Source organism: Thamnophis sirtalis, unplaced genomic scaffold (assembly GCF_051295495.1).
Source record: "Thamnophis sirtalis isolate CommonGarterSnake01/CBP01778 unplaced genomic scaffold, rThaSir2_p1.2 scaffold_12, whole genome shotgun sequence".
NCBI classification, from domain to species: Eukaryota; Metazoa; Chordata; class Lepidosauria; order Squamata; family Natricidae; genus Thamnophis; species Thamnophis sirtalis.
Window position 1 is genome coordinate 26403479 of NW_028261392.1, and position 11994 is coordinate 26415472.

Genomic DNA, 11994 nt, shown 5'->3' on the forward strand with positions numbered 1-11994 from the left:
CATGCAGGAAAAAGGTCCCCCTCCCCCATCAAGCAGTATTAAAAGAATGCAGTCTATGTCATGGAAGACAAATTGGATACTAGAAGTACTTTTAAATAAACAGCTTCTAAAACAACCACTCAGAAACTATTTGATGTTGTTTCCTTAATAGCTCTTTTTTCCTGTCATTTGGAACAAATGATAAGAAGAACCTGGAAAACTGCACAAGATGTTGTAATCTGCTTCCCAGGAAAATATCGTGCCTAATAACTAAGTCAATAATGAATAATTACTGATTGCTCAATAAACCCTTTCAGATAACAGTTTTGGTGGCATTTGATAAGAAACATCCTATATAAGGTGGGACAATGTGACATTTGTGCTCTGACAGACTTAACTCTCCCAAATGATGTACAAAGAGATAAATGTGATACTATCATTCACGCATGAAAAAAATTAGCTTTTGCAATGTTGTATCTAAAGTCTCATTTCAGGTGAGAAAAGGCAGACAGGTTCATTTTAGCATCTTTTCCATTCAAACATAACAGATAGAAAAATAGATAGTAGATAGGTAGAGCATTATTTTATGTATAGTTTAAGAGGCTTTCTAGAGGAATGGAAGGGTAGATTTATCCCTCACAGTGCCAATTTCTGGGGAAATGTAATTTTACACTAACATGCTATAATCATAATGCTTCTTTTACCTGAATTCTAGACTTGCTTTCTCAAAAGAAAAGCCCTCTGAATTCAATCTAGCTTATTCCTAGGTAAGTGGATGTAACTCTGCAGCCTTAGAAACTTTAATGCCTGACATTAAGAATTGGAATAAATTACTCTGGAAGGATTTGGTGTGCTATTGTTACTGGGAATATATAGTTGGCATTCACTGTATGACTGAAGGGCAGACTGTCAGCTATGTTCTTAAATTTCTCATCATTAGCTTGCTCGTGACAAATATGAACAGCATTAAATGCCATTTTTATAGCTAGCATTTTTTTTTCCTAATGTGGCAGGGTTATACCTCCAAAATGTCAGCCTTCTTGATAAAACAATCCAGAACACATTCTTTTAAATTAACTTACTAGAAGTTTTTTTTTCTTTTTTAAAATTCTCCTCTATGTAACTTTGAAAATTTTCAACAGTCTCTTGCTATATCATACTGACTTTCTGACATTCTTCGGCAATGTGGTTAGATTTTTTTAAAAATGTTGAGATTTTATTACCACTGGCCATTTATAGTGTTTATGACTTTGCATTAGTTGTTCTCTGATTAAGTAGATATCTTGTCTTTTGATGTAAAGAAATATCTGATGCATTTTGAAATAGTACATTAATTAATGATGCTAACACTTTAATTATAGCGTGAAAGACATAGATTTCTTTGAACATTTCAGCTTTATAAATGGTCCCAGCCCAGTGTATGTAATATGGTTAAATAATTTTTAGTTTTGTTCCTAAATCTTAGAAAGCAGAAATACTAAACTCAGGTGTATCACTTTCTAATACTCTTTTATAGCAACCAAATTAGCAAGTTGGTCATTCTTAAAAGGAGTAAAAATGCTAAACTTCACATACATTTTGAATGTATAATGCAAAGTGCAACATTTTATAATCATGTAGTGCAACCTCTAAATGATATCTTTTTAAAAATTAAAAAAACAAGCAAGCTGTCCTTCTAACTTCTGTTTTCAGAAATCCCCCAAGCTATGAGAAACATCATCCAGTGCTTTTCTCTACTTATTGCTTCTGTATCACACTCCAATCTGTGATTTCACATCGCAGTACATTGATTTTTAATGTTCTTCTAATTTAAGCCAAAGATATAGAAGTCTTAGTTCTCTTACAATGCCTGCTGACCTGAATTTGAACTTCCTTCTAGTCCCTACTATGTCTTACAAGCAATCTGTGTATGTGTGTTTAAAAAAACACAGAGAAGAGAAGAAAGGGGGGAGCCATAATAAGAAAAAAGAACCCCCAAAATGATAGGATCAACTGGCTTTAATTATGTTTTAATATTGTTGCATTATCAACGTACTTCAGAATTGGTGGGGTGGGCTTAAGCAGATGGAACAGTCTCACTCACTCCTGTCTCTTTCCCTCTTTAGATCTCTTACTGTTATCTGATTTACTTAGACACAGCAGCTGGTAGGCCTTGATTGGGTGAGCTTTGCAAGATTAAATTCTGCCACCTTGACCTACCATACTGAGCAACCACAGAGCCCGGGCTCACCCTGTGTTCTGGTGCATGAAATTAGTACTAGAAAGGAGGATAATATAGTGCCATAACACGGTGTGTCAGTCAGAATAATTCTGGAATTCTGAAGAGGAGGAAAAGTTCAGCCCCGCTGCCATGCCCTATTTAATAGCATCCAAAGGGGATGGGAGAACAATTACATAGGCCAACTGTTTTGAGTAGATTGGGACGGAGTGGGGGTGGAGAACATCAGGGCAATGGGATTTCAAAATGTAGTCCTCTTTAAAAAATGAATAGTGTCCTTGTAAGTGTACTACACTCATCTTGCCTATGCCTCATTATGAGTTTCTGTTTGTTCAATTAGCAAAGGAGACGCCGAATTAAAATACTCCCTACTGAGCTGCAGGGGTGAAGTGGAGACTCAAACTGGCAGCTTTTGTTCAGCTAAGCTGTTCTGGATGTCAGTGGGAAGTCTGTCAAAGTAACTAAATGCCAAATTGGAACCTGGCTTTTCGGAGTAGTGAACCCGATTTTACAAGCCAGTGTATCTTTCTGAAGCTAAAATTATTTTGGAAACATAAATTTTGTGGTGGAGTTATGATGGTTTCTCCAGTAGAGCCCACAGATTCCTAATTAAAAATTAAAACAGTAACACATGATGAAATTTCTAGATGACAGGAATGTATAACCTTTGTTTAGAAATATTTGGCTTTCTATACTCATAACTGACCTGGGTACCTGAGAGACCACCTCCTGCCGATTACCTCTCTCAGACCAATTAGATTGCACAGGTTAGGTCTCCTCCGGATTCCATCTGCCAGCCAATGTCGGCTGGCAACTCCCCGGGGGAGAGCCTTCTCTGTTACAGCTCCGGCCCTCTGGAATGAGCTCCCTGTTGAGATCCGGACCCTTACTACTCTCCCGGCCTTCCGCAAAGCCACCAAGTCCTGGCTATTCCAGCAGGCTGAGGGGAGCTGAGAAACATCTACCTCCACGGAAATTGTGAATGTTGGTTTTGTTTTTAATATGTTGTCTTTGTCTCATTCCCCCTTTCCCTTGTCTTTTGTGAGCCGCCCGGAGTCCTCCGGGAGTGGGTGGCATACAAGACAAATAAATAAATAAATAAATAAATAAATAAATAAATAAATAATCATATTTATATGATACTTTTTTTCTGAATGCCATCACTCTGCTAAACAAATAATTCCCTCACTACTGTCAAACTGTTCACTAAGCCTGTGTTACTATTACTTTTAGTCTTCTCAGCATTCCTATCGCTCATCTCCTCCCACTTATGACTGCAGGACTGTAAATTTGTTGCTGGTATCCTTATGATATGATACCTACCATATGATTATCATTAAGTGCTGTACCTTATGATTCTTGATGAATGTAACGTGTCTTTTTATGTACACCGAGAGCACATGCACCAAAGACAAATTCTTTGTGTGTCCAATCACACTTGGCCAATAAAGAATTCTATTCTATTCTATTCTATTCTATTCTATTCTATTCTATTCTATTCTATTCTATTCTATTCTATTCTATTCTATTCTATTCTATTCTATTCTATTCTATTCCATTCCATTCCATTCCATTCCATTCCATTCCATTCTATGGAGCAGTTAAAGGTCTGGTGTATCTGGGTTTTAGGGACACTGAGCAGCCCCCTTCCCAAACCCTGGAGCCACTCTTGGGTTTTCTATTCATCTCTTCAATGAGAAAAAGAGGACACAGGTTCATCTAGCAAAAGCTAGTTCTGACTCCTATTTTGTCGAGGTTCAAGAAAGGTTACTTCCAATTCACCTGCTCTCATCATTCTTGCGGGATGTGAGATGTGACAAAATTTTGGATCATCTAGGATTCAAAGGTGTTCTCTGAGTGGGGACAACAAAGGGAAATTTCTCCACCTCATTTCATCATTAGGTAAAATCATTCATGAAAACAAACTGCAATAGGAGATGCATCTTCCCTGTAGCCACTATTGGTGCCCCTAATGTGCTTGGCCACCTTGGTAGGGAAAAGGTTCATTGGATAATCTGGCAATAGATATTGTTCTAAGCCTTATTCATATGCAAAACCCTAAATTATGGCTCAACAAATGTTTTGATTACAAAATCCATATAGGATACTAAGTTGGAGATTTGGTATCACAATACAATTAAAAAATTCTTGCTTGTTCACTTACAGTTCTTGGATCATCCTGAAATTATTTCTGGACATGTGATTCCCAAATATACTGTTTCTGTCTCATAAAAGACTGGAAATAACTTCCATATGCAGTTGGAAAGGGAAGTGGCCCTTCTTTTATCGGCATATGTTCACATAACTTGTGATTCAGGCAACAAGATTACAAATTTTACAAGACAGGCTTGGTGTCATTAATCACATAAAGAGTGCCTGAATGTGTAAAGAATTCCATATTACTTTTCTGTAGCCCACTGTAGTGAATTATTAAATGACATCGCAATCGGTATTTTCAAGATTAAGTCCATAACACAAGGAATACTCTTTCTGCTGTCCTTTGTTCTGCGACTTTTTCCTTTATGCTATATAAGATCACAATAGTATAACAATGATGGTAATGTTGATAGGGTAAACAGTGGAAGACAATTGAAAATGTAAGATGCATAAAACACTAGCTGAAATCTTCTATAATTGCAAAAATGTAAACCATTGTATAAATACTGGAATGCGATTGGAACAAAATTAAAACAGGTTACGAAATAAAAATATGGTGATCAAACCAGAATCTACAGCTTGTGGATGATCTGAAATTCTGCTGGAAACTAGGTATCTAAAAAGAAAAAAAAACCATGAGGTTGTGCATGTATGTATTTTAAAGCCCATATATTGACAGATGTTCCAGCAGAGCATATGGCTAGGAATTAAAAGATAAAGTATACATGACAATGTCAGATAAATAAGATAATGGTTAAATTCCTTTCCTTTTCTGTCCTATTTGCTAAACACATGAAAGCAAATGAGCATAGCTCTGAATCTGGCAAAAATATGCAATATTATTTAGTCAGTGCTATGCTGTAAAAATTAAATGTTAACCTACACTATGTACACTTTTCTACATTATATTCAGCCGAACTGATTATCCTTTAAACATTGAGTCATTTCATGTGTTACAGAACAGGACTCTATTCATTGCAGATTGATAGTCATTTATGTTTATGGTCACAATTGTTATGGCTTGTGAGAATACTGCTGCTAATATTGGCTAACATAACCAGTGGTGGTTCAGCCACAGAGCCTATAGTTTCAAGTTCTTGGCATCCACAAATAAGACTGGGGGGGGAAACGTGCCTGAAACCATAAGGAACTAGTCCTGTTTAAGGCACCCTTCTATGTCCCCAGTTATCTCATGTTCAGGTAATTAAGGAACTTCAGATGATATTATATGCCAAATTATTATTTTTTTGTTCTCTTCTGATTGAGGTTCTCCACCATAGCATCAGCTGGATCCTTAAAATAGCATAAATAATATTTTCTACAAGGCTTTAAGTGTCCTCGCAATGCTGAGGAAGCTTCTGTGTAAATATCTAATTAATTTGATTCTTTTTCAAGGAGAATTGTTTTCAGAATATGAATATTGCCTTGGCATGTCTTATGTCTTATGCATCCCAACATTCTTATTTTAGACTCAGAGCTTGCTTTCAAAATTGCTTTACTCAAAAGCTATATTTTTTTAATTGAAATTCTCCTAAATGGATATGTGGTTCTGTACTCAGTTCTGTTGTGAAGTGAACAAAGAGAAGGAAAGCTTATTAGATCTGTTTTTCAAATCTCTCTGGATAAGTAGACTTCCTGGTTTCCCAGCTTCAGTTAAATCTCAAGGGAAGATGCCATGAGCTGCTTTCCATTTGGGTTTGTTAAGGTCAAGAAGTTCTAAGGGAATTGAGGAGAAATGAAAGATGAGCGGCAGAAATTAAAAGAGTAGCAGCAATTCTTCACTCTCTCACGAGAATTTAAAATAATAAGAGTAAGAATAACATAATCATGTAGGTGACTCTTTCGCAAGACAAAAAATGCTAGAGTATCAAATATTAACATATTAATAGTCATTTGGAGACATGAACAAAACTATCTGCCCCCTTTATGTATAACTACTGTATATCACTGAATATTGATGGTTTGGGTTTGAAAAAAAAAAGAAAACTAATATTGAGTTTTAAATCACTTAACTCATGCAATAACTTCAAAAAAAAATTGGAAAGTCAGAGGAATTGCATTTAGATGTTGAACAACATTTTTAACAGGAACAACTTAAAGGAACAAGGAATTGTAAGTCTCTTTAGAAATATAAGATATAATTAAATCATTATCTTGCATGAATCTAAGTTCAGAGGCATCTGGGGATGGGAGAGGAAATAGGTCTGAGTTTAAAGAATCTTCCTTCCTGAAAAAAGTATCAGTAGCTGACATGTTTTGACTGATTCATTGTATTTCTAATCTAGCTAATTACAAGCATTATAAATAACTCACAAAGTTATTTGAGGCACAAAATCAGCAGTTCAAAATTATACAGCACTAAACCATATTAATAAGCAGCATGTAAGGATATAAAACTTTCCAAAGACCATGACTTAATTTATATTTTATTATTAATTGAACAATCCAATCAATATTTCAATTTCTGCCAGTGAAAAGCTATTGTCTCCTATAATAATTGTAATTTTTTTTAAAAAACCAGAATATTACAGAAGGTTTCGGAAACTTGAAAAGGATTCTTATTCTTCTTTCCACCCCCAACCGTCGGAGTCACTGAAAGACATGTATCAGATTATGCAACCTACTGATTATTGACAATTAAAATTATGTTCAATTTGGTTCACTTGCTGAGTCTCTCTGAAAATCTTTCATACTATCTCAATGAAAATCGGTTTGGAAAAAGCTAGGAATGGGGAAACGGAAGACTGAGAGGGAAGGTGTGAGTCTGATGTCATCCTTAGTTCATTTACTAAATTATTATACTGCCCAGCAGTATAATAAACAATCATGGGACCATTACTTTATACAAAAGCAGAAATCATTGCTGGGTCAACAGTGCCTGTATGATTAAACTTGCAAATTAGCGTAAGAACATACTGCTGCTTTTGTGTAAAGTACTGGGGAAAAATGATAGAGATAAAATATAGATTCACTTTCAGCTCTCAAATATCTGCACATGTTTATCATTTCTCAGAACATATTCAGAAATAAGACAAGAAGCTTACTGTTTGCAGCTCCCTGTTTTGGGATTCAAACAATAACAGAACAATCAGTAGGGCACCTACTGAACTTAATAAAAGTTGTCAGTACTAAGGTTGTTTCCATATTTCTTCTTCTCAGATCATAAATTGATTATGAGTGGAAATATATTCTCAAAGCATTTTTAGCTCAGGATATTACTTTGCATGAATATAGAACAGCAATGCAATATTCATACTTTGTTCTGCCTCTAAAACAGGCAGCATTATTTACTTTTTAAAAATAGTACAGTCTTTATTTCAAATTGGGGGTTTGAATAATAATATTTGAATAATAACAATATTTATATTTATTAAATAATGTATTACAAGTAATCATAATAACAATAAAACATAACATAATGAATATAATAAATATAATACAGTACAATACAATATAATTCAATAAACATTATCTAATATCCTTATTTGGTTCATAATCTGCAGAGAATATGTTTTGCATTTTAAATTTTAAAATAAGGTTACAAATTAAATTAAACATATTTTTGTTGAATTTAGTTCCCATTTAAATCAATGGAACCATCATTAGTATTTGATTTTAAGGAACCCAAATATAAATATAGTTGTATTGCTGTATTGATTAATTTGACAGCAAATTCAGTTGAAAATATAATACATGTGTCATATGTTCATACGTGTTTATGGACAAATACATAAACATGAAAATTTACTATATAGTATGGAATTTAATTTTTTAATCTGTTTAGAATAAACATAAAAATATTTTTTACAAATACTGTAGGTTATCCTATTAGAAAAAAATCATATGAACTGTAAACGCATAAAAATGAAAGTATGAGTTCAAAATATACAGTGACCGAAAAATATGGCTTGTTTATAGAATAATTTACAATTCTATCCAGGTTAGAATTTAGGTCAAATCACACATTTCTGAATAAGAATTGTTAATGAAAGTGATGTGGCTGGTTCCTTACAGTATTTCTCAACATACTTAATAAATTGGGGCATAGTTCAATTTAAGTGTTTCATTTTTCCCAATTTAAAAACGAGTAGGATTTTCAAGGGCTGATCTTTCAGGATATTAATCTCTTGAAAGTTTGTTTTATTACTGTTGCATATTACATGCTATTTTTGTATCTAAAGTATTTTTGCTAAATATTTCATTTGATTTCTGCTTACGGCAATTAAAAGACTTGTTAGAGTGCAGTCAAAAAGACATTCAACTGTTCATAGCAAATGGATAGTTGTTTTTTTTAATTAATAATGATTTTAAAAAATCAAATAAAAATACATGAAAACTTTTGTAGTAACGAGAAAAAACTAATTACACAATAAGTTGATGGAGATAATTCATATCTGAAATTTGCTTCTAAATAACTGTATTTTCAGTATTTATCAAACAGTCATTTGTATTTTCAGCATACCAATTATCTGAATTTCGGATGGGGGGAGGGTTTTCCAAAGCACAGGCACGGCAAGAGAAAATGGGTTTATTCATATATTTCAGGAAACAAGGAAATACAGGTCCTCTGATCTCCCTAAATGAGGTTAATAAATTCAGGATATTTTATCAGCAACAATAGTTAGGAATTTGACTTCGACCAACTCATTCTATATTCTCTACTGAGCATCTCTTCTTTGTTGTTGTCATTTTTTTTTTTTTTGCTTTAGGGGAAAAAAAATACTTAATGTCTCCATTTGTGGATGGGAGAGACCTTTGTTTCTGAAAAGGAGAAAAGATGGGCAAAAGCTAAACTTAACTTGAAGGCTATCCAGGAGTCACATGCTATAATCCACAGTGTGAATGCTGGAGTTGAAGAGTTCATTGCAGGGCCTTCAGCAATGAATCATTTGTAGGTTGGAGAAAATAATCCATACATTTTGTACATGAAGGAGTTAACTTAAAATTTGATGGCCAATTCACAAGGCTGGAGGAAGGTAAGCATATTTTATTTTTCATTCTGTGCTAGAGGTTCAGTGAAAGTAATCAAATATCTAGACAATTGCTTCTGTTAGAGCTGTTAAAAGCAAACATCCTTTGTCCTAGCAGAGAAAACCTGAATAGATGCAGTATTTCCTTCGATGAAAGGCAGATAACAAAACAAATCTTTAACAAAACACAATAGACAAGACTAATAAAGGTGCCTGAATGAACTGCTGGGTTTGTCTTCCTTGAATGAACACAGAAAAATGACTATCATCATCAGAAGCAATATCCAATATTCAACACGCAGATTGTAGGAAATGTACTTTTGTTTTTCAGAGCATTTTCAGTGAAAACTATTGCCAGCGGCAATAAATTTGACAATTTATTGAAATCAAATGAAATTATTTTTTAGTAAGGAGTGTTTATTTGCATGTGTTTGCACATGCATACCGAGTTTCACTATGTCCTAGAAATTATTGTTCCAAAAGTTTCCTGATTATAATATCATTTAGATATTACAGCAATATGTTGTATCAATTTTTAAACAAGCTGTGCATGAATTCTCTTCCAATAACTTTTCATACAATTTTAGCTATTGTTAATAAATCTATTCACTTTGGCTGAAGCACTGTGCTGTTTTGATATTTAAGAAACAAAGCAGAATAATCTGAAATCCTACTGATAGAACATCCAACAATTTAGTCCAATGATATGCAGTTTTCATTTATAAAACAACAACTGATGTTTCCTTTTCAAACATTAAATAAGTCAGTTGATACGATAAAGCTTTATTAGTATATTCCAAGATCAGTTACATAGATCTAAAAGAATTTGTGTGATATAATATGAGGAATAAATTATAGTTTTTTAACAATATTTTTTTCTGTAATTAAGTACTTAGCCTGATTTAATGTTCTCTCCACAGCTGTTTTGGAAGGGAAGTATAGGAAAACCCTTTATGAAATTTAATACTGACACAGGTGCTATAAAAACTACAGCTCTTATTATTTTGCACTGTCAATTCTATAGGAACATTTGCCATCAGTTGATTGCCCTTTTCTAATCTAAATTTTTGGGGTACTCTGATAATTTTTATTTGCATTGTTAGACAATGAAATCTATTTCTCTAAAAGTAGGTCTCTGCTACATTATATATACTGTAAGTTTTACCCCCAAATGGTTGCCAAAAATCATTGGTGTTTTGATTGTTTTACTGAATGTATTTTTATTGGTCAATGACTGAAATAAAGTTTCTGCTTGTCTGCCTGCCTGCCTGTCTAAGAAAGTGCATAATAGACAATGGTTATTAGAACAATTGAAAGTCTATGATGCAGCATCACACCATAGTATGACAGTTCATTTTATTAAGTCCAATTTATCTCTGCTCTTGGATATGTTTTTAAACCTGGATGTAAATATTTTAGATTATTAGAACGGGAGATATTGTCTATGAACTGTATATAGATACATCTGCTTCAGGATTTTAGGACTGAGATAGAAGTTTAAAATGGATGCTATATAATTTCTTTTTTCTGTAAAACATTGCTAAGAAAGAGTATCTATCCATCTGTTAGAGGAAGATATTGTCGCAAGAAAAATGACTTGAGAATCACCAAGGAAAATGGTGGGTGGAATCGAAAGTGCTCAAGGATACCCATCCTCATTTTGTTCTTACTCATTTTCTCTCTCTTTTTTCAACAATCTCTTCCTCCTCTTTTTTTTTCAGATAACAGGCTTCTGGATAATAGCCAGATTACTTTCCCCAAAGAAATCCCTTAAATCTTGGCTATGTTGTCAGGCCTTGGTCTCACAGGGAACTGGAGTTCTTTTCAGATGGCTCCATTGTTGAGGTGGCCGTTTTCATAATCCCTATCTTCTGGGTTTTATGATATGTATTAATAAAATACTGTATACTTTTTTGTTATTATTGATTTTTGTTTATTGCTCAGAGTTACATTGGATGAGATGGATGGGTCTATAAATGAATGAATGAATGAATGGATGGATGGATGAATACATACATACATACATACATCTTTTCCAATTAAACTGAGATTACATGAGATTAATTGAAGGTTACATCAATTAATCATTGATCAGGAAGAGGAGGAGAAATTCCAGGAAATAAAATGAACAATGACAAAAATGAATGGTTTATTTGTTCGCTTGTTTAGTGCCTTCAAATAATTATTGACTCCTAGCAACTGTAAGGACAAGCCCATGCAGTTTTCTTAGGAAAATTTCTGAAAGTTTATTTACCATTGATTTTATTTGTTCCTAGGGCCAAGGAATGGCTTAGCTGGCTTTATGGCAAAAACTGAACTCAAATTCACAGTTTCCAAAGTTTTGATGTATTACCTTTAAACCAGACTATATCAAATTGGTCTTCAATAGTTTGCTTTACTACCCTCCTCCAGATAAATATATAGGAGGTTTTTTTTTTAACAATTACTCACTAGATTATTTACTGGCTATACACAATTTGAGATGTGTACTTAAGGGCCATCTAACATTATTGCTTGTCCTGTTTGCTAATTCAATATATGGCATAATGATATATTTAACGTCATCATTTTAAAAGATGTAAAGATCCATGTAATGGACAACAGATGCATAATAGTTCAGTGAGGATGAAAAACTAAGCTCATCGGAATTAATCTACCAGAAAGGCAGCA

At 33.7% G+C, this 11994-nt stretch overlaps 1 long non-coding RNA gene across 1 annotated transcript in view; it reads left to right on the forward strand.

Annotated features, from left to right (window-relative positions):
• Positions 1-11175, forward strand: part of LOC148043274 (uncharacterized) — a 73302-nt gene extending 62127 nt beyond the window's left edge. The window contains exons 3-4 of the long non-coding RNA XR_015698189.1: positions 9064-9330; positions 11046-11175. This is a non-coding gene — a long non-coding RNA (uncharacterized LOC148043274). The remainder of the gene's footprint in view (positions 1-9063; positions 9331-11045) is intronic.
• Positions 11176-11994: the final 819 nt, after the last annotated feature.